General features: G+C 41.9%; 2 protein-coding genes across 6 annotated transcripts in view; one reads left to right on the top strand and one right to left on the bottom strand.

The window, feature by feature from the left end:
• The window catches only part of LOC306974083 (receptor-type tyrosine-protein phosphatase U-like), a 371,134-nt gene that overhangs the window by 165,088 nt on the left and 178,823 nt on the right, over positions 1–27,223 (bottom strand). The window lies entirely within an intron of this gene.
• The window catches only part of LOC306974165 (C-reactive protein-like), a 431,917-nt gene that overhangs the window by 294,283 nt on the left and 110,411 nt on the right, over positions 1–27,223 (top strand). The window lies entirely within an intron of this gene.

The raw sequence follows: 27,223 nt of genomic DNA, 5'->3' as shown, positions 1-27,223 counted from the left end.
GGAGTCGTCGGTGTATACATGTGGCGTGTGAGCGAGTGCTAGTCCTTCTAAGGCACCATATCTCAAGACAGAAGAATGATTATTATCAATAAGCAAAAAGAATGCCCGTCACAACGATTGCGCTTGATAAGTCGAGCAGTAGATATCAAAATATCATGGAAACCAGTAACAAAACAGGACCATTAAAGCAGTACTAAGTAACTCTTGCCCCTAGAGGCCATACGTGCAACTGCAGGTGTCGTAGCAAGTTACGATTTTTTAACTTATTAATTGTCTTGGAGAGTAAATACGACGCTGACAGGAAAGGCGAAGGGAGAAAGGGATACTGTTCATTCAATTATTCAATGAAAGTATTTTTTTTCACTCAAACTTGGCTGTAAATACTGTTTAAAGTGACATTAGCCCGCAGTTAGCTTTGCCCGTTAGCCTGTTAGCATCTTCTTCGTGATTACATTAGTGTGTACTGGTTGCTCCGGTCCGGTGGCAGTCAAGTTGCAAACATGGTTTTCTGGCCAGAGACACCAGGGGGAGATGAAAGACCCTCCACTCATCCCTTAAACACTTGTATTACCCCCACAGGGACTACGAAAAGGATTTATTAAGGTAAACACGTCACTTAGTACTGCTTTAACTGTCCAAAGGAAAATGATGTAAACAGACCTGAATATGGAACGCAGCAAACACACTGATATATGCTCGCTAGTCTATAAAAAAAGGTATCGATCAGTCTGAAAACTGCACTGCAAACAGCAGCTAATTATTTCACGTTGCAAGTCAATAAAAATGTGGCGAAAGGCAGGCCTTGGAACTGATAACCAGGCCCTTAAAGGTTGTGTGTGCTGCAAAAATAAAACATACAGCGAGAGCAACTCAGCCTGGGTTGCCTTAAGTTGCAAGGGCACGGGTAAAGGTGTGTGGACGTACCATTACCTACTATATTACCTAACCAAGCGCCTGAGTTCAGTCCGTTCAGTGATTGGGGGGCGCTGGGATTTTGGACGTGAGAGAGTCCGTTTGTATTTAAACTGGTTTCAACCATAGGATCTGGCAACCGAATTCTGCTTATCTCAAGAACAAAAACGGACAATGGATTACTAATAGTGGGGGAAAAAGTCAGTGCTACGATTGTTTTTATCAGTAAAACCAATGATTGATGTGAAGATGTTTTCTGATCCGGCGACGCAGATGGGTAATCTTACAAATAGCTACCTTTAAACTCCACTCCGCACATGACCAACTCTCCCGCTGTACAGTTATCTCCCCAACTCCCTATTATATCCTCAGTCGCTTGTAGAGACATTGACTTGAGCTTTTCTGACTGTAATTACCGCTCACCAGCGCGGCCTGTCTTTGTGGCGCTATGGGAAGCCTCCGGATTCACTTTAAGACTCTGTGTGCGGTGGGCTTATTTTTAGATGACGGAGTGAATATTTAGACTGCATTTAAGCACTCCCACGGTTCAACTGACAATAGCGACGGCGGTGAACCACGGGGTGACGATCAGTGAGGTTTGATAATGCCAGGACTTTATCGCGTTAAGCAGCAGTGCAATTTCTTTTTTTTTTCGTGCAAAGATTATGGATGGAGACGGCAAAATATGAGCCAAGCCTGTTTTCGTTGGCCTTTTGGCTTGTTTGTTAGCTTATGCACTGATAAGAAATACACCAGAAGTTGCATTTTGATTACTGTTTTTACTTAAAACAAGAAATGATCCATGCTAATGTGTCAGAGAAGAAGTGATGCTAAGTGTGTTTTCCCCGTCACACAACATCTGTTGCAAAATGAGCGACTTGGTTTGAGCGGTTGGAGAAGTCTCCGAGCTGTAAGGCGAAGATGTTCTGACACAAGAAGAAGCATGAATCAAGTAGAATGACACATACATGAAGTTATCAGCCAATCTGATTAAAAAAAAAAAAAAAAAAAAACGTTCCTGGTTAATAAAGGTCAAATAAAGAATAAGTCACTGTGGAGGAATGGGCTGTGTGTCAGTTGACTTCCGAGTGGATCCTCAGGAGGCGCTGTCCTTCCTGTCTCTGTTATTTCCCGCTGAGTTAGTAGCGATGCTTTGTGCAAAAAAAGAAATAGCTCAAGATTGCATGGCCAGTCACAAGCATAAGGTGAAAACATCGCATCAGGAGAAAATAACTCACTGGAGGAAACTTCCATGCTCATTACAGTAGTTTTATAGTAGTGTTTTGTCTTGAAGCTAATGGCTAACACTAAATAAAAGGAAGGAGAAAAGGAAAGGAAAGACCGCGACCTCCAGAGATCACACTCGGAGTCATGCGTCATTCATGTGCATAGAACCTATTAAAGAGGGGGTATTCTGCTTTTTTCAATCACAGAGCACCAGTCTATAGCACACTACAATGATGCCGAAACCTTCTGTTGGTCTGTAAATGCAGTAAATTAGAATAACTGCCTTGTATAAAATTGCTCTATGTCTTGAAATAGGCCTCTGTCTCTTTAAGAGACAGACCCTTTCTGACCCTTTCCGACACGCCCCCTCCAGACGCTGTCTGTGGCATCAGTGGGGAGGGGGTTCTGCTGAGGAGCAGTGGTTGGTTACTCGGCCGGTGACGAAAGCTCGGAGGAGGTGGGGGCGTTCCTAGGAGGACTCAGGCAAAGCTATCCCTAAAATGGCTGCCATCAGAGTTTTTACAGATTACTCAAAAATACGTGAATGTGCCAAGGCAACACTTCAGGCATGTTTTTAATGAGGGAATGACATAATAACATGATGTAAAGCTTGAAAAAGTCCATTTTGCATAATCCCCCCCCCTTTAAAGGAACAGGCCACCATTTTGACATACTGTGTAAGTGTAGTTGCTCTTGTGACATATCAAAATACTGAATATTGAACAATGAATTCGTCTACGTCTGTGTAGGCTCTCAGTCGTACAGGAGTTGTCCATCTTCAGTGAAGGTTCTTCGAGTCATCTTCTCTACTCTGTAGTTGAAGTGTCGAACGTTTCGCCTCTCATCCAAAAAGCTTCGTCAGCGCACTAAAGTTCACTTGAGCCAGTTATCCATCCGACAGAGAGAGATTAAAAGCCTTCCTCAAGATCTGCAACTTCATACAAGTGGTGCAGATGGACCAACATAGAAGGTCCAAAGAGAGACGGAAGGGTAAGCTTCTAAAACTTCGAGGGCAAAACCAGCCACAACACATCAGGCAGTGGCGTGGGAATGAGGAAGAGGGTAAATTACCAAACAATGCAGATAAGCGGAGAAGAGTGTGATTGGCTCAAGTCAACTTTAGTGCGCTGACGAAGCCTTTTGGATGAGAGGCGAAACGTTCGACACTTCAACTACAGAGTACAGAAGACGACTCAAGAACCTTCACTATATGCAGTAGGATAACTTCATCAAAATTTCATGGCACGGGGGGCAGACTGAATGAAGAGAAGCCGCCTCTCTGCTTCATCGTTTAAACATGCACCACGTTCAGACAAACGGCCGGACAGCTGAGCCACTATCGTTTAAGACGCGTAATATGAGACAACTGTATGCCTGCTCGACACCGGAGTGGAAGTCCGACTCGTGCACACTCCGACGCTCGCTATACATCACGCCTTAAGTGCCGTGGGCCGATCAATAGTACAAAAAGCCCGTGCGGATGGAGACAGACTGGAGCTTTCTTTGCACTAATTTATTTTTATTTTTCATCCCTGCGTCGTGCCATTAGAGACGTCTGGCCGATTAACTCCTCAATTCATCACGCGTCAGCGCACCCAGCGCCATCGATTCACTCTCCCCCTGTGCTCCACCCCCCCCCCCCCTTTGCCCCACGGAGCACAGCATTCTCTCATGTGGGAAACGGTGATGGAGCTATCGGGTAGCCTTGCATTACTACTGCACGCGAGCAACCGTGAGCTGATATGGTAACATCTGCGATACGTGGGTGTTTACAGATCGATGCATAGCACAAGGCGGAGAAATATGTGTTCAAATGTTGACCTTTGTTCAACTTGTTGTGTGTTTGGGAGATGATTTGGATTACTATTAATGAGTATTGCAAAAGATAATCTCTGAAAAAGATCTTTCAAATTGCAGAATTCTTTTAAAAGACCATGTCGGTACTGAGGAATACAATTAAAAAGTTTGTAAAGTAAATACTTTGGCAATCATAAAAAAAAATGTTTTGAATGTGCAATAATAGGGAAAAGAACATCTATTTTAATTAAAAACTCCATCAAATACTGTGTTTTAATAAGCAGTTTATCAACTTTGGTTGAGAATCTAAAGGGTGCAAGGGACATTTTTAGCTTCATTTTTTGATAGAAAGAATGAAAACTGCCAATGAGCAGATAAAAAGCCCCAGGATTTTTCTGTCCCAAAAGGGCGCTAGAGCAAATAACAGATACATAATTCGTTTTACACCCTCAACACTGCCGCTGCACGCTCGCACCTTGATAGAGCTTGTATCAGAGTCATTTGGACTCAATATTAAACAGGATTTACTCTGTAGCTTTGCATTTTACATAACTTAGAAAAAAGCGTCTGAGCACTCGAAGTGAAAGGATGCTGCAACGCCGATATGCTACACGGCTTGGAATCAGTGGGTGGACGAAATATACAAAAGATCTTATTTCCGCACCCAGAAAGTGTAAGAGTAAAAAAAGAAAAAAAAAAACGACTTCACAAAGACGAAGGGTACAGTCTGGGAGCTTAAACCATTCACATATTGTTCGAAGCGACGGGGACTTGATAGAATCTTTAATATTTGATAACGCGAGTCTCGCACTTTTTTTCCAATTCGGAGCGTGGGAGAGAAAAATCTATTTCTGCAAACAATGAAAGAGATGGATTCATGGAAAAGAGAAATGACAGTTGAAGGCGATGTCAGTGCGCTCTGTGTGGGCCTTTGTGGTGACGAGATGAGGGGCTCGGGGGTGAAGGGGAGGGTTCATACAATGTCAGGGGATAATGTCGGCTCACGGAGAAAGGTTCATGGGAATCACAAGGAGGGGGCTGCTTTTGTCTTTTCATGTACTGTAATGTTGATATGACCAGGAAAAAAACATGAGTATCCTTAAGAAATGTTTATGTTTTTATTCATATTTTAAACATCTTAGAATTGGTGTTTGGTGCTTTGATCTGCCTATGAATGAATATGGCGTTGTGTTTTGGGGATTGCAGATGGTTTGAAGGGGCCATTGGCACAGATTGGAAGCCACATAAAGTCTACATCAGGGCAGCCGTGGCAGCATGTATAGTCTATACCACCACCCGTCCCATCGGTGGGATGTCCACTAAGAGTTTACTGATTAATCTACAACGAGAGAATAAAGCAATGTAAAAGTGAAAGTGCATGCAGAAACTATGATGATGTACTAATACAATGCTCAAAAATTGAATCTTTTGCAATTTAGAGATGCACGATACTGATATCAGTATCAGATATCGAGCCGATACCACATGCTTGTACTCATACTCATACTCATTCATCAGGTCCCAATACCAGAAACCGATACCACTTGCCGTGTGGCCGGCGCTCCTACAGGGGGCACCAGAAAACAGCAACAAACTAGATAATTCTTTGGTGTAAATACAATATTCCACATAGAGCCGACTTTACTACAGACTGCGCTCCCTAAATTAGAGTCTGTGCTGGATTTAACCAGAGCTAAATGTTGTTAGTGCTGCAGCGTGGAGTCTGCAGTGTTTACAACATACAGGCTAATGTTGCTAAACTAGCCGCTAACTCGCGGCTGACAGTTCTGGCACTTCTTACGCCGTTTTATGCCCAGGGGCTTATTTATCTGAAAAACTAACCCGGCGACTAGAAAGTACTCAGAAAAAAAAAAAAAAGAGATACAGCATGTCCATATTGAGCAAAAATGAGCTGCAGCAAAACAATCAGAACGCTGTAGGCTACTCGCTAAGTTGCTATAAACACACAAGAAAATCTACACAGAGCTGAAGTAAAGGCAAAAAGAGACCATTTAGCTGCAGTAATAAGTAACCATTTCAATACTATTGTTAAAGGGACTATACAGACTTTAAAAATGTTAAAACTAAGTATTTTCATCCCCCTACATGTTCCAACAATGTCCCAATGTGTAGAATGAGCCCAGACCTGTTCACCACAACTACCTCTAAAATCCTGCACTGTCACTCAAAAAGGTGTTCGGGTCCAAAATGCCGTCATGCACGAGCTTAATATAGAAGCTGCAGTTACGCATAAGACCTGAGGTGGCAGTAGTGAGCATAAAAATGATTAACTTGCATCTAGCCCCTTTAAATAAAAATAGATGAATGAATAAAGCACAAGCATTGTGGAGTTTTTGGACATGAGCTGTTCTGTCTATGATGAACAGTGCAATAAATTAAAAATAAAATAAATTAAAAATAATACTGAATGAAAAAAAAGGGCATTGTTCTTTTTCACAATCTGCTGTGAAAAAGTCAGTCTGTGAACCGTCTATTCACTTCAAATATTCAGTTGAAGAGAATGCCTTGTACTCGGATCTATATTTGGTATCGGCAAGTTCTTAAATCAAAGTACTTGTATCAGTTTTAGAAAATGTGGTATCGGTGCATCCCTTTTGCATTTGATTGGATATTTTATTGGACCACCTTTAGCTTTGGTTACATCTTCAGTAAGCTTCAGCAAATGTCAAAAAAATCCAGTCAGTGTTGCGTTCATTTTTCACCAAGATCTTGTATAGATGATAGGAGAATGTGACCACTGCACGAAACCTTCTCCAGCACATCCCAAATATTCCCAATGGGGTTCACGATCCGGACTCTGTGGTGGCCGATCCATGCGTGAGAATGATGCTCTCACGCTCCCTGAACCACTCTTTCACAACGCCATCTTGGAATACGCCATCAGGGAAGAATACATCTGTTGGTGGAATAACCTGGTCATAGTGGAGTTTCAAGGGATCCTTCTCGAAATCTTGAGCTAGATCCAGAAGCATGAGCCAGCGGTGCATATTTTAGGTGCATCTAGATTCGACCTATATGCATCATCTTCCTATAGCAACAACCAGGATTTGATGATATATATGAATGATTTACACCCAAGTATTACCAGCTCCTTAGCTCTCAGGCCCAGACCAAAACAGATGGGCGTCTGTGAGCTTGTGAAAAACACATGCAAGCATTTTAATACGCCCCTCCTGCAACATCCTGTCTGCCTCATAAAACTCCATGGCACTAAACTGATGCTGTAGAACAAACACAATCCATACACTGGGGCTCTCAATGCATAAAACTGCAAATGGAGGCACTGAAAACAAGATTTGTATCGCAATTAATACATCTTGCTTTTAGTTTGCATTCGGTTATTTATACCCAGTGCCCCAATGATAAACTTTGGAGCAGGGACGTCATCAATCTCTATAAGGAGTAAATGATTTTACAGACGTGTGCGCAATCCTTTGAAGAATGTGTTCTGTTAATTGATTTCGCAGGCTACAACAAGGCTATCGATCCTTATCGGCAGCGTGGCATTGAAATATACGGCGTGCGATTGCGGCGGGTGACTGTACGATGAAGAAATAGAGTTTTTCCCCATTCGGCGCTGATAGGACAGAAGACGGCGTGAAACAATGGAGTTTGTCTGCGCTTAGATAAGAACGCTTTGTTTAAATACCTGAGGGGCTGCGGCAGTCGCCTTCATCTGCAAAAGTGCTATTCTAATTTTAGACTAATTAATGGCTGCAAACTTTGAACATAATTATTGGATGCTCAGCGCGTTGGAATTGAAGCTTCACATTTAAGGAATTCTATTTATGGTTGTTTTGCTTTCCAATAATGATTATACAAATGAATCATTGAAGATAGAGCATTGTGTTGTTTCATGCATGTTACAGTAAAACTTCAAGCGCTTAAAACCAGCTTATGGTAACAAAAAGCAGATCATCCTTGTATTTGAAATAACATTGTATAATGATATATTGACTCTGGTGTATTACACTGCTTGACCAAAAAAAATAAGATCTGGGGTTGCTGCAGATGGTCAGGTCTAGGCTCAGTAACACTTTTGATAAAGGGCTGTGCAATTCAATGCAATCAAATCAAAATCACAATTTTGCATATTTTAAAAGCACCAAACCATGTGTTTCCATACGATTTTATCAGCAACAAAATGAAATAGGTGGTTAATTCAATGAAAAATAAACACATAACAAATGGACTCACATTAAGAAAGAGGCCACAAGCGTGCACTTAAAAGCATACATGGAAAATCTAATATCTGTTGTTAATAACTGTTGCTGCTTTAAAGGAACGGGCCACCGTTTTTCCATACTGAGATATGTTCTTACCTGAGCTTAGACAAGTAGACACGTACCTGTCTGGTATTTGTGCGTTCCCGTGGAAGAGCTTGGTCGCTTCTAGCTTCACCCCGTTTGGAGCTATAGGAATATACTGGGAGAGGCCAAATGCTAACAACATCTTTGGTCGTTTTGGATGACTGAGGGCACGCACAAAGACCAGACAGGTATGCATCAACTCGTCTAAGCTCAGGTAAGAACATATCTCAGTATGGAAAAATGGTGGCCTGTTCCTTTAATGTTCAGATCATGCTTTAATTAAGAGAATTCACTTGTCCTGCACTCGTTTTCATTCAGTTCCAGTAGGTGAGCAGCATGACAGATTACGACTACTATTTTTTTTAAGTAAAACACATCGGTATTTTAATTGCAAAAGCAGCCCTTGTATTACCTGGTACTGGAGCGAAAGTTAAATCTTAGGTTTTGCCCATCTCTCATTTTATTCTTGCTGATTCTCACGTCTCATTTACACTGAGTATGTTACGTCCACGGCCTGTTTCATGCACGTCTGCCATAACAATAGGAATGAAGTCAAATGAATCTGGTGGTTTACACCTGTCCGTCAGGAATACGCAGCGATTCTATTGTTGACGGACGCCGGAGTATCATCAAAGGATTTTTTCTACAGCGTTGTAGTTTGTTTATCCTGCACAATGAGCCATGTGCCTGACAAAAGGGGAAAACACCGTATAATAGCCTAGTTTCATCATTAACATCAAGGCGGAACTGCTTCTCCGTGTTTCGATGGGACGATAAACATCGCAACACCACTTCAGAACAACAGTACCATAGATATCATATAATAAAGGCTAGATGTCTTAAAGCGGAGTCACTTCCGGCACCACGGGCAGCCATCTTGCCACAGGGAAGCTTTCTTCCTGCTCTGTGGTATCTGATGTAAGGTACGGACACAAATACTCGCTGAAATCTTGATGCATTTACAAGCTGGAATATGTTGAAATTGCAGATTTTCTTTTTTATTCATATGTATGCAGTGTCATAGCAACATGTCAGACGTTTGTAACTAACCAAACTGTTAATACATGCACTATAAAACACAATGTTACAAGTGAGCGAGTTCCTGTGGAAAGATGGCCGACGTGTGCGGACGTCGACCTCCATTGGGCAGCAGCACGTACGAGACATCTAGCCTTTATTATATGATATCTATGAACGTACCAACATCTCATGGAAAAAGTTTAGTCCGCGACCCGCGTCTCGCCTCTTCTGAAGATATTCAACCAAAATAAGCTAGCTCAAGCCGGGTCTGTCCACCGTGACTGCGCCGAGACCCATCGCACAGCCTTCCTTTATGACTCTGGGGATGATCGGAGAGGTACACAGACAAGTTAAAATCTAGGAAATGGATTGAAGCTCCTATACTGCATTTTAAATTCAGAAAATAAACTGGCATTACTAACTTAAAGTGAGGAAGTAGTGGATTTAAGGTCAATGAATGTGCCATGGCTTTGTTGCAACTTTAAGAGGTGGAAGAGCAAGCCGAATGAAGAAATGCCTATAGTGACAAGAGATTCTCCCTAATCTTAACAAAATACACTGTGTCCACGACCATACACCTCCCTTTCCACTCAGCAGTTACAAATATTTACCTCTGGATTCCTCCTCGTCTTACCCTGTGTTTATTATCCACTAAAAGATAAAGCCGTTATTTATTTAAACACATAACCTCCTCCATTGTTGTAAAAGCCGTTAACTGGACATTGTCTGGCTTTGCGGAAGGACCACCTCAGCAATTATTGACCGAGAAGTAGGACATAGATAGAGCTTAGAGAATCCGTGCATTCAGCTTTTCTTAGAGGCTATAGAGGGGCAGAATGGTGTGGAAGGCAATACAACAGGTAAGGAAGAGAAGACGAGATAAGAGAATTGAGATGATTTGAGATAGCGAGAGCAGACGGTCAAAGCTACTGTCCGGGAAATGGCCTCTTCACAATCCGCTGCTGTGCTGGACCCGAGAGCCAATAACGAGGAGGAGGAAAGACTTTGTGTCCTTCAACAATTCTCAAAAGTTGCAACTTTGTAAAGCATTTTGAAAGAGGAGAGCAAATAGGAGTAGAAATGCTGTCATAGTAGTTTGGGCGAGCTGGGGTGAAGTTGTCAGTTTGAATAGGTCGCACACAAGATTTTTTTTTTCCCCCATGTAGCCTTCGGAATTTGATGATCCATATGTGATCACATTTTTTCTGATGTTAGAATTCCAGTTACAGTTTATTTTGTGATTATATTGGTGACACTGAGTCGGTGTGTATTAAGAACATGTTTCAAAGAAGCTTAAACGTCGATTGCCATGCACAATGTTGACGTTTAGCAAAGAGCTATTAGTCCGTAGAGGTTGGTTCTGTTAAGTTGAGAGAAATGCGTTTTCTACATAGTTTTCGAATACAACAAGTAATTCTCTCTGTATTTAAACATTCTCTGCCCTTCTCTAGTTTCACGTTTTTTAGTGTCGCCAAGGTGCTTGCCAAAGGTGCTAGCCAAGGTGCTATCGAGCTAAGCTAACGGTGGCTCCACAACCCGCACAGCCATTTCCAATTCCGGCCCAACAGGCACTTCTTACTTGACATGAAGAATGTGACTTATGAGCAAACTTGAAAAGTCATTGTGACGCTAACACATGCTCTACTTTTCTACGGTGACAACAGAAAAAAAAAAGCTTGCAACATTTTTCTGATAAGGACAGGTCTTCTAAGAGCCGGAGGATTGTGTCTGATGAAGAGGATAAACAGAGTGAAACAGAAATTACCTGAAAAGCACTTTATTAATTAAAAAGATGAGCATTTAAACCAGTAGGCTAATACTGCAATAGCTTTTGGCATTTTTGCACTATAGCAGCATAGCTAAAGCTAGCATTTGAACAACATAGCCTACCTTAGAAATGATTCATGCCAGGGGTGTCAAACTAATGTTGGGCAGTTCCCACGGCGGTTCGCGGGCCTCATATAGAGAAAAAATGTCCAATAAATTAATAATAATAAGCTGTGATTTGGTCAAAGCCCCAACTCGACTGTAGCTTAAAAAAAACAATGCTTACACTTGTATTGCACTTTACAAGCCTGTGTCACAAGTTCCTCAAAGTGCTACATAGTAGTCATTATTCATTCACTCCACACTCGGTGGTGGTAAGCTGTTACTGAAGCCACAGCCACCCTGGGGCAGATTGTCCATTTACCATGTGGCTATATAATGTGTTGTTCATGTCCTGTGCTCTTAGTATTATAGTAAAATGTAATGCCCCCTGGTGGCTAGAATGAGCATTCGGGTTATTCTTTAAAAATGTATAACTCCGCACAACAATGGGTGAGAGACTTACTTTTTTTTTTACATACTCTGGAAATTGTTGGCTAACAGGAGGGTGTTAGCCAAGCTCACCTCCATCATGGACAACACCTCCCACCCACTGCACGGGACTGTAGAAGAGCTGTGCAGCTCTCTCAGTGGCAGACTGAGACACCCTCAGTGCAGGACGGAGCGCTACCGCAAAGCCTTCATCCCCACTGCTGTCAGACTGTACAATAAGACTGTAAAGTAACATGTGCAATAATCTCTGCATCAGCTGCACTTTATTAACTCTGAGTGATCTTCTTGAACGCCGACTGTAACAAGTGAATTTCTCCTTTGTGAGATCAATAAAGGATTATCTTATCTTATCTTATCTTATCTTATCTTATCTTATCTTATCTTAAATTAAGCTCCACAGGGCAGGGGCCGGAGTAAATCAACTGATCTGGCCCGCGGGCCGTATGCTTGACACCCCTGATTTATGCTGTCAACTATCCATGTGACAAAGGACCCAAGACTTTAACATTCGCGTAGACTCCACTCCGGGCTGTGCTTTTGAGACGAGGGCTCAAAAAGTTCATGGTATGGCACTACCGTTAGCTTAACCGTTAGCATTATAATATGAGTTTTTGACAGATTTTGTCGTATGGTGGTAATATTTTAGTCCCTCGTTCTATACTTTATAGTTTGTCCTGGCAAAAATCAAGATCATAGCCTCCACAATATCCAACCTGCAACCTTCACACTAATCACAATACCACAGTAGAGGCCTGATATATATCTTAAAACACAAACTGCAAAACAAGCAGCCACAATCCCATATTGGCCATAGAAGAGAAATTGTTTGCAAAAACTTTGGCCACCGCCTTCATTGAAAAACCCAACCAAAACCACCAGAGAATCACCAATTGAATGATAGGGCAATGGTGCATACTCCAGCTGCATCTGACAACGAACAGTACTTATTCTCCTGCTTCTGCTCCCTTTATGGGAAACAAATACACAGAAAACTAGCTTACTTTGAGAGGACTTTGCAAACATTAAGTGCAATCAAAGGTTTTTGAAAGGTCCTGTGTTCAACTGTCTGATGTGTCAGAGCGGTTATCCCATGGGCACTGAAGAAGGTTGGTTGAAGATGGTTTCAATTGCCGAGAATAAATATCAAGTGTAAAAGTCCAAATTTGTCCAAGCACAAATCTCAATGTTTTCTGTTTCATAGACGTTCAACAGCAGCAAAGCTGGAAGAGAATTCAAGAGATCTTGCACAAATCAGAGAGTCAATGGAACATCTGGTGAGCAACCTTATAGAAATAAATAGCATGTGAATGTTCAATTTAAGAATATAACTCTTCTATAAACAGACGATGCTGAGTGGCAACAGAATACAGAATACCAAAGACGGTACAAGGTGCTTTTTCGAGCTCCTGGACACATTTTGCACATGGGAATTACTTGGGAAGTGTATCACCGAGATGCACATGTGCCGTTCATTCACGCGTTGCAGGCGACTGATCGCTTCCTGTTTTAGGGGATTGCAGACTTTCATCAAGTGTGAGGCACAAATGAATGCTAATGTAACAAGCATTTCAGCATGCTCTAATCCAGGGAAATATTATCCACCTCTCGGGTTGTCAATAGCAAAATCCGGATTAAGGTAAAAAGCTTAAAATGTTTTGAAATGGCTCTATCTGGGGGTTGTTCACCAAAATAAGTCATGAAAGTAAAAAATATTATATGCACGAATTGTTAAGAGGTTCGGGATACTTAAGACTGAGGGAGCGTGTCGGATTTTGTGTCCGGCAAATTCCAAGAAAATAAAGTCCAGATTTATCGGGCTCATAATGTATTGAGTGGTACTTGGAGAATTCACGGGTGCCTTTGTTTGTTAGGCAGTGACATTTTACGGTTGCAGTGCTGATTTATAGTTTATTTTGCCTTCTTTGAAAAGGATCTTTTAATGGGGGGGAAACAGGTCACACTCCAGTATTTTGTTGCCTTTAGCTTTGATTACTGCATCCATCCGCCGGGGCATTGTGTAAATACGCTTCTGCAATGTCAATTTTTCACCAAGACCTTTGTATTGATGATCGGTGATTGCGACCACTGTGCAAAGCCTTCTGCAGCACATCCCAACGATTCTCAATGGGGCTAAGATCTGGGCTTTGTAGTGGCCAATCCACAGGTATATGTCAAAATGATGTCTCCCTGAACCACTCTTTCACAATGTGAGCCCGATGGAACCTGGCGTTGTCATCTTGGTATATACCTGTGCCATCTGGGAAGAAGAAATTGAATAACCTGGTCATTCAGGATGTTCTGGCACCTAGACTTGACCAACCGCAGCAACACCAGAACATAACAGTTAGCTACATCCAGGTGGCAGTATACATGATGCACTGAATTAATAATTGTTATGCTATATACCAGGGGTGTCCAAACTACGGCCCACGGGCCAACTGCGGCCCGTGGCACACTTTAAAATGGCCCGCTGCAAATTATTAAAAATATAATGGAATTTGATTTTAATTTTTTTTTTACTTTAAGCATATTCAATAAAAAAAAAAAAGCATAGTTAATATTTTATTGAATTTGCTAACTTTAATACAATATAGGTGAAGGTGGCCCAGTAGTTTGTATATTTTTCTGTATGTGGCCTTCAGTGGAAAGAGTCTGGACACCCCTGCTATATACAATGTTTAGTTTTAATATCCAAAATGCCATGTCAGATAGCAGCAAAATAACTTTAAAGCTCTCCACGAAACCATACATTTTTCTACATTCAAAGAAAGCAGCATACATACTGGATGCAATATGTTTGACCATTTACCCCCTAAGCAACTATAGAATAAAAATGCACCCACTCCAAAAGACTCGACATTGTTTTTATCCCATTTTTAAACCATCAGATTTCTGCATGTCCCCTTATATACTGTTCAGGTCAGCCGTATTTTCACAATCTCAGGGAGGCAGAGTTGCCCAGCGGCACAGGGCCAGTAACCCTTTGATCGTTGTTCAGCCTATCTCTGAAGCCAACTGTCTACCTCTCCTCAGGGGCTGTCCATGCAAACCAACGATTTTTTTTTTCTCTCTCTCTCTCTCTCTCTCTCTCTCTCTTCATTTTTTTCCCAGGTTTTATCTCAACTCACACCTCGCCTGGTTCTCCTGGTCCCTGCAGGCCTGCTGTGCTGGCTGAGTTCCCCGCTGATCTTTATCTATGGATTGGCTGGTTGAGTGGAGCCCTATGGGGACTGTACAGAAGAGTAATACTAAGTGAGATGCAGAGATACAAGCACTAGACTATGTGTCTTTTTTTTTTTTTTTTTTTAAGCTATAACACTGACCGGTGAGGTGAAAGTGCATGGAGCTAGAAGTGATTATATATCTGATGTACCATGAGGACTCTACTGCCTACAAGCTAACCGTTAGATAAGTATAAAGCTGGAATACAACTCTCATGAACTGCTTCTTCGTATTTTTTTACATGACGTTATGGGAGAAAACTAGCTAACATTCTCGCCTTAACCAAAACAAAACTTGTAGTCCCGCATTCACACTCACATTCTTACTCCAGTCAAACACACACACACCCTGGAGATAAGGTGTAATGTTTTGCACTGGCTAGAACTGGGGATCGAACTGCCAATCTCTAGACTGATGGATGACCGCTCTGCCTCTAAGCCATTGCCACCCCAATTTTGACCGATAAGGACTTTTGAGCTCAAAGGGCTTAGCATGGATTCCTATGTAACTTGACAGCAGCGTGTTGTTATTTCCTTATAGATTCACGACTGCTTCTCCGACTGTGTCCCACTTATTTCCAGGCTGAGGGCGCTTGAGCCACATCCCTGCCCCATTAGCTCTGCGCCGCGGCACTATCGGTGTAGGACAAACAATACAAAGTATCCGGGGAGTGGAGTGCCTCTCATCCTTCAGACGGCAGGACATACATCACCGCAGCTCAAGATTACATTGCTTATGCATGCCTGTGCGGATGGTAAACACTGCGGCACGACAGCTAACTCCCCATTGGTGTCCGACGGCTCGTATCAAATCTAAAAGTCGCAACCATCTACTACCCCGGAATAAGAGTGTGAAGTTCCATACAAGCAGAGAGGGGAATTATTACTGTGGATTGATTTTTGTATAGTTTTTCCAGATGCAAATTCTTACTGGTAGTTTGATAATATGACTTATCAGTTGAATATTAAAAGAAACAGTTTGACAAAAGATTTAAGTTCTGCTGGTACTTGATCCTATGATAGGGAAGGTGGGCAAAATATTTTGGCAAGGACTAAAACAGTAAAGTAGTAAAAAAGTGTCATAAAAACACCTGATTTGGATTCTGGAAACCATGTCTAAACCAGAAATCCCCGACCCAAAGTGCATTACAACAAGCCATAACTGAAAATATATCTCTGATTAAAATGTCTTAAAAATGTCTTGAAATTAACAGTCCACATTTGCAGACGACCCCGAGTGTCACCTGAAGAAACCCAAGTACCATTCACGGTACGTGTTCGAAGGCCGCTTTTTCTACAAGATAAAAACAAACTGCTTGGAAGTTGAGCGAAATTTCATGCAATTCTGTGCCCTTTCTTCTCCAAATGGACCATTGCTCATTCCAGCAAAAACATTCTATTCTAACCTCTGTGTTTCGTTTCCAAAATGCATGAGGCTTGTCTAAATGTTTTGCTTCAACTTTTGCATCCCACTGTAGGACTTTTTGGCCGGAAAGAGCAAAGGTCCGTTTGGAGAAGAAAGGGCACCGAATTTCATGAAAAGAACATCCGTCCAACTGCTAAGCCTGGCGGTGGATCCATCATCCTTTTGGGTTGTATTGCAGCCTGAGGCACAGGGAATAGCTCATGGGTAAAAGAACGAAGAATGAATAGAATTTAAATTCCAACAAATTTTTTGACGTAATGTAATGAAACACCGAAAAAGCTGAAGTTAAAACGCAGATGGCTTCTACAAATGGGCAATGAACGTAAGCACACCATAAAGACCACAATGCATTACAAAGGGTGAAGACTGAAGGTCAAGACTGCCCAGAAATCTCTTAGTTCCGGAAAACTTTTGTAAGGAAGAATGGGAAAAACAAATTAAAAATGGGGGGCCCAGCAGGTGCCCAAACCCGGTGGCCTTTTTTCCTTTTATGTTATTTTGAAAAACTCAGCGATGGAAATAAAACTTTCGCATAGCACTGTAGCGGGATATTTTCACAGTGCTAATTTGTCAAAAACGCTCGCCCCAAAACACCTGTTGTTGTCATTAAGTGGAACTCCTCGGGCATTGAAGTCTAGACAGCTTCACCCAGCACAATTTCGACGCTGTTCTGTGTAACTTCTTAGTCCTGAATGACATGCTTTTCTCTTTTTGCTGTGGATTATATTACTTTTGGAAAACAGGACACCATCCACTCCGCTAATATGGATGGGAGTTTATGTCGACTGTTATTGCGCGTAGCCTTCGCACCAGCTTTGAAATCCTCCTACACATGCGGGTTTGCACTCTTCAGCACATTTCCCCCAAATCTCCCGTGATGCAGTGATGTCCGCAGGCAAATAGCCGGTAACCTTCTTTATCGGACTCGCCCGTATCGGTACAAACCTCTTCTCTCCTCCTGCCTGCCTGCCTGCCTGCTCCTGCCTCCACATCCTCGGGCCAAAACTTTGAGGCGTTCCATATGGGCCGGGGAAGGGAAATCATTACTTTAAATCAGTTTGGCTGTTTGCCGGAGTCACTGTGGATGCTAAAGTTCTGCCTGTCTGCGCTGATTGCTAATGTTCTCCGATAAACACTGACCGCACCACTTGCCCAAGTCATCAAGGCACCATTTTAAATTTGATGACAGCAACAAATCCCATGAAAGGGGAATCTTCAGGCCACATTGATCACTAATGTCCCTTACCTATTCGGTGACTGCACACAACAGACCGTTTTCTATTTTTGTTGAAGATGATTGAATGGGTTACAATACAGTGGATGTTGATAAATTCTTCACCTTTTTGGGGGCAGGTTTAGCAATATTTTATAAAAATGTTCAGGCAGGGACCTTGTAATTTGATTGTCAGCCAAGGTACACCACAGTCAGTGGACAATTCCATTTTATACTTATGTTTACGCAACCAGATATGGGGAAGCGGAAGTAAATAAGTAAGTGGGTTTACCAGAATGCTGAAGCTAAAGCTATTTTTGTAGGATGCGCTCTTTGTGGTTGAATCAACAGTCCTTGTGAACACACCCCTTCGTATCCCTAATAGTCTCCTCCTAGGGCCTGTTCCGTAGTGAAGGGAAAAGAAAAATCATTTGTTCTAATCAGTTTGTGAAGACTGGAGAAAAGCTGAAGTTATACCTGCAGACTGAACGAAGTGAGCATATGGTTTGCAGTCTGTTGTTTTCAACGTTTTCTAAACTTTTTGGGACATTTTGAATTGCAAATGGAGATTCTCATTTTACAATTTGAATACACATCTAAAAGCAGCCTGACTCCACCTCTCTGGACCAGTTCTATTAAAAGAAGGTAAGAGAAATCAATCATTGTTACGAGTTCGCTCATGACAGACACATCTTCTTAAGCTGACAGTAGTTGTATTTTTTTTTTTTACCGCAGGTTGAATATTCACTCATCTAGTTTGCCTGGCAAGTCCAGAATGACACCCCTCTGTGTATTTATACATGGGGATATCAGTCTGGGCAGGACGCCCGCTACCAGTCGCTGCAATCCGACTGGTGTATTTGCGGCAACATGTTGTTCGCGAGCAGTCACTCTTGGGACGCGGAAGTCCCATTAAAAACAATCTGCTTGATTTGCTTGCGTATGTTCCGCTCTAAAAATGTAGCTGATGCCGACTCTGACCGGACTCAATCGCTGATACAAAGGTGAGTCTGGATTTTTCTATGCACTGATCTAGCAGCAAAGGTGAGCAAGTGCTTAAGTTGAACAAAGATATTGTGTTCAGGTGTTGGGAGTTGGGTGCGCCACCATTGTGGGACAACCTGACCAGCATGTTTTTGGAGGTACTGCCTTCAGTGCTCCTCTGAAACAGTGCACCACCTCCTGGGTGTGTCCCTGTTTCAGAGCGTGGCTTCCTGCACTGGTCAGCACCTCGACCTCCTTCTTCTTCTTCCACCAGGTTGTTGTTGGCTTCAGAGTGATTAAAGGGAGTATCGGTATCAATAACTCTCTTTACACAGACCTGGTATCTGCTTCTTGTCTATCGTCAAGCACCAAAACAATCCAGCACAGATTATGGCGTAATAACTGTTGTCTACACAAACATCGCAGAGCTAAAGATTCTAAATTGCTGATGTTCTTTTCCATCTCGCTAATCCTCTCTACCAACGGCTCAAACCAAAAGATCACCAAAATGGGTTGTCGTTCCAATAGACAAACATTGCAAATTGCTCCCAACACCCCGGGGACATTTCGATTTGCAAATTGTCACTAGTTGCTCTGTTTTCTGACGCGTCTCTAAAAGTAGCCCGTCCCCACCTCTCAGGGCCAGCGAGGGGAGAAGAAAAATCATTAGCGCGTGAATCGGTTTGGAGTCACTCAGGACAGGAGCTGTGAGGATGGTACATCTCTGGCCTGTCCGCATTGATCCGCCCCGCTCTCTAATCTCATTTACTGCCTCTTGATTTATTGAGAAGGGGGGATTTAAAGTGCGCCAAGGTTATGGATCAGCCCACCAGCAACCCCCCTAAGCGTCCCACCAATCCAACCGTCCACCCACAACAGCTATTTAAGGTCACTTAGTATTGAGGTCAATTGACTATTCCACATACTCCCCCTGCGTTCCCTGGATTTTGTCATCTTATTAGCGCCTGTTCTTTTACAATTGGGATTTATTATTGTAATTTCACCTGAGTTTATGCGTCAGGCATGGTTCCGAGCTAAGAGAGACAAGTACCTGGTATAGTCCACTGTTCCTAGTGCTTGTCTAAAAGTTGTTCTGTTTCCGACCTGGCTGACACCGAGCAGTGAAAGGGTACAGTGCGGGCTGAACAAACTTACTTGGCGAATGTAAACAGTATGGCAAACACAGAAACAAGCAGCAATGGGGTAGCTGTCAGGGAATCATACTCATGAGTTTCACCCTGGAACTTAAAAAAACTTCCCGTTATTGTGATTGTGTTTATGAGGGCAGTAGCAGAAAGGAGCAAGCTAGCTGGGCTTCTGGGAGTGAACAATGAGTCCGATCCGTCCGATTCGTGTTGTTCTTTTCAACTTTCCATCATATTTGTCTTATTTGATGTTTCATTCTGGGTGACCGCACTGTGTTAACGTTTACTAGTATTTCTCTATGCACACTGTGGTTATTGCGTGAAACCCTGTGAACTGTTGGCACCGCACACAAAACAGAACTCGATGTGAATGACCTCCTAATAGTCTGACTTCATTGCTTCATCCGTACTTATGTAATTACAGTACAGTAAACCTGATTTGTGTTGGTGTTAGTCTTAGATTATTCCTTATTGGCTGCTATAATAGTGTCTTGGATCTCGGTCTGGAGGGAAAACAATAAACCTGTCTACACAGTCCTGTTTTTTGTCAAAGTTGAGCCCATACAAAAGCACTCATAGCGAGATACAGCACCTATGTTGCTCATAGCAAAGGTGAGAGGCAGGCTTGGAGGAAACAACGGGCACCTTTGGGTATAAATTATTGTCTGTGACGAGGTGCAGCGGGCCGGCTTTCCAGTCATTGCAAAGATACAAGCTATACACCACGGCGCTAATAATGCTGCGTACACTATACAGGCATCAAAGGGGGGCTATCGATTACATTGCAGCATGCAGGTAAATGGAGCGATAAATAAAGATACAAGGCAAACAGCAGCCCGGTGCAATTAAGCACCTATCGAGCCTCTCGGACACGCGACACAGCAGTATTTAGAGGTGTTCTAGGTCGAAGCATATTTATGTTATTAATTCATGGACAGGTCTCTTTTTAAATGTATGTATGAAACTTGCAGAAATGCAATTTTGGAAAGTAAGACACAATGTTTTGTGACAGGTTACAGCTCAACACAAGTCTGAGGTATTATTCATAGACATTTTACCTGCCCCCATTTCAATTCAACACAACCTGTGTTGAATATCGTCGCGTCATCAAAAAGGCATTACTTTTGGTGCAATGCAACAGTTTCTCTGAAACACATATTTATAAAAATCCATGGTATTTCTTTCAAGCAGCTCCTCATCTTTCCCCGATGCTCTTCTGGCGCCAGAGAATGGTTGAAATGTAATAATCTTTTAATATTTTATCAGCAGTAGAAGCGGGGCCAGGTGGGATGGTGCTGGTGGAGTCGCCGAGCACAACAGAGGGCCCGAGCGCACGCGTCTTCATATCAACCTGGGCTGAGCCTGTTAGAGCGAGCCACTTCGCTAATAAATAAAACACTGGTCAAAGGGGAGGACAGTTTTAAAAGGTGCCGGTATGTGTTACCATGACAACCAGCGCAGTTTTGTGGCTGCCTTTCAAACGTCTCAGGCTGTTTGTTGTTTAAATGATGAGTTTTCATTTGTGGTGGGGAAGCTTCGTGCTTGTGTTTATCTGCGAGAGAGGTTATAGTAGGTGGGAGTAGCTAAAGATCTGAAGATGAGTCCTTTAATCCAGAGGTTCCGAGAGTTGGGAAGTTTGGGAACCCCTGCTCAAACTCCTGCTCCATACGTTTGTTAAGTGATGATGTCATCGCTCTACTTCTGGGTCCAACGGAGCTTTAGCCCTATTCACTATAATGGGATGTTGCTGATTTTAACCTGCTATAGAGCCGACTACAAGACTTTTTACATCGCAAAGAAATATTAACAAATATAATAAATTGTTTTTATTTTGCTGTGTTTCTCAACAAGTGGATTCTTGCTGTAAAGCGCTTTGAGTGCCTAATGTAGGTGGAAAAGCGCTATATAAGTTGAGACCATTTACCATAAGTTGAGACCAACTTACCGACTAAAACACATTGATACTAACGACGACTGAGAGCCTTTACTAACACATTAAAGGGATATTTCAGGATTTTTTAACATAGGGCCTCATTTCCTAGTTACCCAGAGTGTTGTTGATTTCCGGAGATTCTTTCTTTTATTTTTTATTCATACAGTCCTTATATTTGAAGAGTTTAGTGGCGCTAGGCTAGTTCTAGGCTAGCGAATGTCTATGGTAGCTAGTAGCCTGCATTAAAAACCTCTTCAAAATCATTGGGTAGTCCTCCAAACGTTTTTAATGCAGGCAACTAGTTATCACACATACATGCTAGCCTAGCACTAGCCTAGCACTAGCCTAGCCCTAGCCTAGCACCACCAAGCTCTTCAAATATAAGGACTGCATGAATAAAATAAAAAATCTTTGGACACTTTGGATAACTAGGAAATGAGGCCCTATGTCAAAAATCCTGAAATATCCCTTTAATCTAAATGTTAAAATCCAATGATTCTCAACTGGTCGGTCAGGATCCAAGAGTGGATCGCGGAACCATTTTCAGTGGGTATTTCCTACTTCCAACCTTCCCTATTACAGGGAACATTTCCCCCCCAATAGTTTTCATCTCACACTGCATGGAAACACTACTGGCATCTGTTGAAATTAATGTTATGGAGTCTTAAAGGCATATCTACTGCTTGTTCAATAAAAAGCTTGTGTGGAAAATGCAGTATATTTCATACGAAATTTGACAAATCACATTTTGATTTGGGTCACAGCTTTTCATCTTAGGGTAATGGAGGGTCCTGAAGCCGTACCACATGAGAACCACTGTTATAATCAATAGGCCACACTGCACAGTATTGCTTGGTATACTCCCTATTAAAAAGTCCGCAAGTGCTTGGTATTCATGTTCTTCCTTCATACAAGGGCACTGTTCAAAAAGCCAGTATTCATAAATCATTGAAGGCTACAGAGATGCCCTATTTTTCTTCTTCTTATGCCTCCGTGCAACAGACCTAAGTTCAGAATACAATGTTGATACAGTAATAAAAGTTCTGTCTTGTTTCAACTGGCTAGTGGAATTTTTGAGTAATTCCTGAAATTGAGTTAAAAACACTATCATTTCTCTACTCCTACTTTCTCTGTACTTCCTATTATTTTCTCTCATAATTCAAAACTACTTGGATAGAATCTTGTGCATGTCTCGTGTTTGACAGGAGTCCGAACCGCTCTTTTGTGCTTTATATTTTTTAACGTTCAATCGGGATCCAGAAAGTGGTGCCTTGTCTTTCACCACTGATCTTTCTTGCTGTCAAACGCCTTCATGTTAAAGCAGATCTTGCTAATAGCAGCTACTGGCAGCTACTTTTTTTTCTTTTTTTTTCCTAAACCGCATCTGGCAACACCGTGCAAGGGCGTGAAAAACTGTCTCTAGTTTTCCACTCAATGTCATTTCAACTTATAAACCAGTGTGTCCAAGAATATTTGATAGTGTAAAAAAGAAAGCCCAGCGCAAAACTGCATGAAAGGCTGAATATGAATTGCTTCACTTTATATTGTGTTTAATAATTCCATCAGTTCCAGCATGTAGAGTTTATTGCATGTAATCGATCAAACTGCATAATATCCATCAACACCGGTCCCGTAATGGAGCTACAAGTAATAGTTGTCTTGATTATATTTCGTGCATTAATTACTTGTGACTTACATATTCATCATTTACATTACATGGCACGATTAAAAATGCCAATTAACCACAGGGAATTAAAAGCAGCGGGCTTGTTACATATGCTGGGTTCATTAACGGCTCACACGAGGCTGCGGCCTGCGAGAATAAGACCTTTGACTTAATACGAGCCAGATTTCGTTTGATGGTGCTAAATATGTCTTTCTCTCAAGCACTAATGCCAGATTTTAAGAAAAGACACTGCAGGGGAACAGGGAAAAAATAATGACATTCAATTTAAAACGTTGCTGTAGATCAGGGGTGGCCAACCAGTCGGAGACCAAGAGCCGAAATTTTCAACCTTGATCCTGTGAAGAGCCACAAAGGCACCGACCATTAGCGAGATCCCGGGGCGGTACTTTATTGTGATTAAACAGAATGTGACCGTTTTATTTAATCACAATAAACTATAACTTTATGCCTTTTTCTTTTCTTTTTTTATAATTGTGTTAGATTGAATGGTTTTACTCCTCAACAAGATTGAAATACATGTATATTAAATGACATTTTGTGTTTCCTGTTCTGACTGAGACAGAATTAGATTATTATTATTATTATTTTTATTTTTTTTAATGCTGGGGTGTGTTTGTATGTGGGGCCCTGCCCACTGAACCCCCTTCTCTGATTCGCCCCTGGCCTGTGCGCTCAGTGCAGCTCGGTCCTGACTGGACTGTGCAGAGAACGCACTCTAGGCTGCACAAAGTTCATAAACTTTAACCAGGAGCCTCTGGAGGATCTGAGAGTCTGTTTTAAGTTGCATCTGTTACAGTTATAGCACATGTGAAAGAAAAGTCATGACTTTGCGTATTTCCGCGTTACGATGTCGCGCTTCGCATCATACGCTTAATAAGAGCTCCGCTTTTTTCCATTTCCTAATGTTGATCTTTTTCTGTGAATATGAGGCCAAATTACATCAAATAAAGAGTAGCTGATCAGAAACCTGAAAAGCAGAAGCTGATCCCAGAGCCACGATCTGCCTGCCTGTTGTTTAACCTACATCCCGCTGTGAGTGAGGCTGCTGCACCTTTTACACGCAGCCTCGAAAAGGAGAGAGATACGGACTCTCATTCATGTGTAGAGATGGAAACAGGGTCTGTAGGACGATGGTTGCATTTTTGGTCAAAGACTGTTACAGTTTATGGGAAATATTTACCAATTATTTTGCAAAGAGCCGCATTGTATTAAACATCTCCAATCATGCAAAGAGCCGCACTCTGATTGGCCAAGAGCCGCATGCGGCTCGAGAGCCGCGGGTTGGCCACCCCTGCTGTAGATAATTGATATAAGTATTAGGGAAAAATGTAATGCATTTTATGTTTTTATGTGAAATTAAGGCGCTTTACACATACAAATGGCCAAAATTGACTATAGTTTCAGCTACAGCATCTAAATAATGGATGGAGCCAGGGTTCCATTAATGATTTTAATTTGTTGATGTATTAGTTACAACGATTTTGTTCAAATGGAATTTTGGACATGTTGTGTAGTTTTTAACCTCTCACCCCCGGCTTTAACCGAGCACATTATCTCCAGTTTGGCTTTACCCAAATCTAAAAGCTTCAAAATAAAAAAAAGCATCAAAATAGCAATGAGAACGAGGATGAAAACGCAATAAAAAACGTGTCAAAAACACGACCAAAAAGCAACGAAAAAGACACAAAAATGTGACAAAAGCGCGGCGACGTGACCACAAAGTGACGATTACTTTTGTAGGTCTTAGCTTTCAAATGAGGCATACACTGTTACTCTCTAGGTGAGAAGCTTTTAGACTTTGGGCAAATGTGCCTGGTTAAGGAAATTAAATAAGGTGGTTAAAGTGAAAAAAATCTGTGGAAAAATAAAAATTTATACGTGTTTTTGTGGTTTAAAGCCTAGGCGTAGATTAAACCTGGAACACTAATTTCAGCGTCACCTACCTCCAGGCAATGACCGTGTCTGTGAGGGTCAGACTCTCCACCTCAGCCTATCAGTGCAGGGCCACACCCACGTCACAGCCAATCATCACCCTCAGTCCTACGTTTAAGCCGATTGTGTTCAAGGCTCATGTGCTGAGACCCACCTCCACCTCTCCATCGCCTCTTCTATCCACGGCATCACCCTGCTAGATCCTTCACTGGTCTCCCATACCACCACCAGTGCTCCAGGGGAAGACATCCCCAACGCTAACCTACCCATCCAACTTCAATCCACATATCGATTTCCACTGCCGGGGTCTGATTGCCAAAAATATATCTTTCTAATCGCTGCTTTTGTCTCTGTTTGAGTCTATCCATTTTGAAATGAGACTGGGAATTTGGAGTCTGCAGGAGCTATTTAGGGAAGAAGAATGTAAACCTAAATTTGAGTAAACGGGTCCTACAGTTATAATGCATGCGTATTTCTCCCGTCTTAAACCGCTACAGCCTCCCAGAAAGAAAATGACCATATTTGGATTACCGCATTTCTGGATGAATACGCTTGGGGGGAAAGAAAGAGCTCTGCGTTGTTGTAGTGATTTCCTGGAAAACTAGATAGCAATACTCAACAAAATGTCCTAAATAGGCATCGTATAGGGGGTCTACTTTTGCATAAAAACTGATGTTAAGGGAGAAAACAAACAAAAAGTCTATGAATTTGTCTTTTCTTCTTCACAGCAGACAGACTGTACAGAGACTGCAAAGAGCCAGGTTAGCAACACCGTGGAATGATATTGTATTTCTTTTTTTCTTTTTTTTTACTTTTTTTTTCCCCCTCCACTCGGTCACGCTATTTGTTTAGTTCATAAAAGACTATTTCCCAACTCCATTTGAAAACTTTGTTCAGTTGCCCTATTGTGACATCGTTAAACGCTGTATTATGCCCAGTGGCTCTCGGCTGCACCCTCTGCCCCCCCACGGACCAGACAGAAAATAACCAGGCACTCCAGCACAGGCCCCTCAGAGACTCTCCTCTCCACTAAACTGTCTCTGGCCGCGGACAAGAGTTAGTAACCTCAACCTGGACTTCTGCAGACAGTAATGGGATTTCAAGAGGTGCTCAGGAGAGGAAAAAAAGAAAGAAAAAAAGGGGACACTAATGGACCACGGGCTGACTCCACCGACGAGATGGCAAAAGGGTTCAAACGAAAAATAAAAAGCAGTTTCTGACAGAGCCATGACCTCCAAATTTGACTTTTTTTAAGTTTCCAGTCCACTTCTGGTAATTTTTTATTTTCAGCAATCTGACACCATCCTCTACATGTATTTTCTCGCAGTATATCAATCCCATTTATTTCCCACGGTACAGACAAGTACACTCTCTAAGGTGTAAATTTAAAAATAGATATATCTTTCTTTTAGTATTCAACCAATACGATGTAGAAGCACACAAAATAAATGAAGGGGTGTTAATAATTAGGCTAAAAACATCCAAACCTGCCTTGTTGGCCCCAAAAGAAAACAAATCTTAAAAGACGTTTCTCCACAGCGGCGTGCACCATCTGTTAGCGTTAAACACGTAAAGCTAGCATTGATTTAAGGTACCTTCCAGCCAAAGGATGTTGTTTATCTGCGTACGTTTATTCAATATGGAAGACAGCAGGTTTGATAAATTCCTGCTACTGCACGCGAGGAATAGATGATCTGAGAAACAAATGTGGTGAAATATCATTAGCGTTTGCCCATTAATTTGAATTATGGATTTATACAAAAGAGTTTCTTCTGTTCCCTTTTTTTCTGAGCAACAATGTGATATATATGTATAAGCTTTTCATTAAAACCGTATCAAAAGACAACAGAACATAATCAACCAGCCATAATCAAGGCAATTTAGGCGACTGACAACCACCAACCCATGCGCGAGTAACAATATTAGCCTAAAAGCTCACAACTACCATATTTACATTTTTTAGATTTAATGCTGTGCTGGAAAAATTGTAGCATGCCGCAATAGTGTAGAATCATTAATCTTAATCTGTCTCCACAAAATGGTAAATTCAAACTTAAAGCAGAACTAAGTAACTCG

The sequence above is a fragment of the Gobius niger genome (assembly GCF_951799975.1).
Source record: "Gobius niger genome assembly, chromosome: 14".
NCBI lineage: Eukaryota > Metazoa > Chordata > Actinopteri > Gobiiformes > Gobiidae > Gobius > Gobius niger.
Note: the sequence above shows the minus strand (reverse complement) of the source record. Positions and strands in the feature narration are given on the sequence as shown.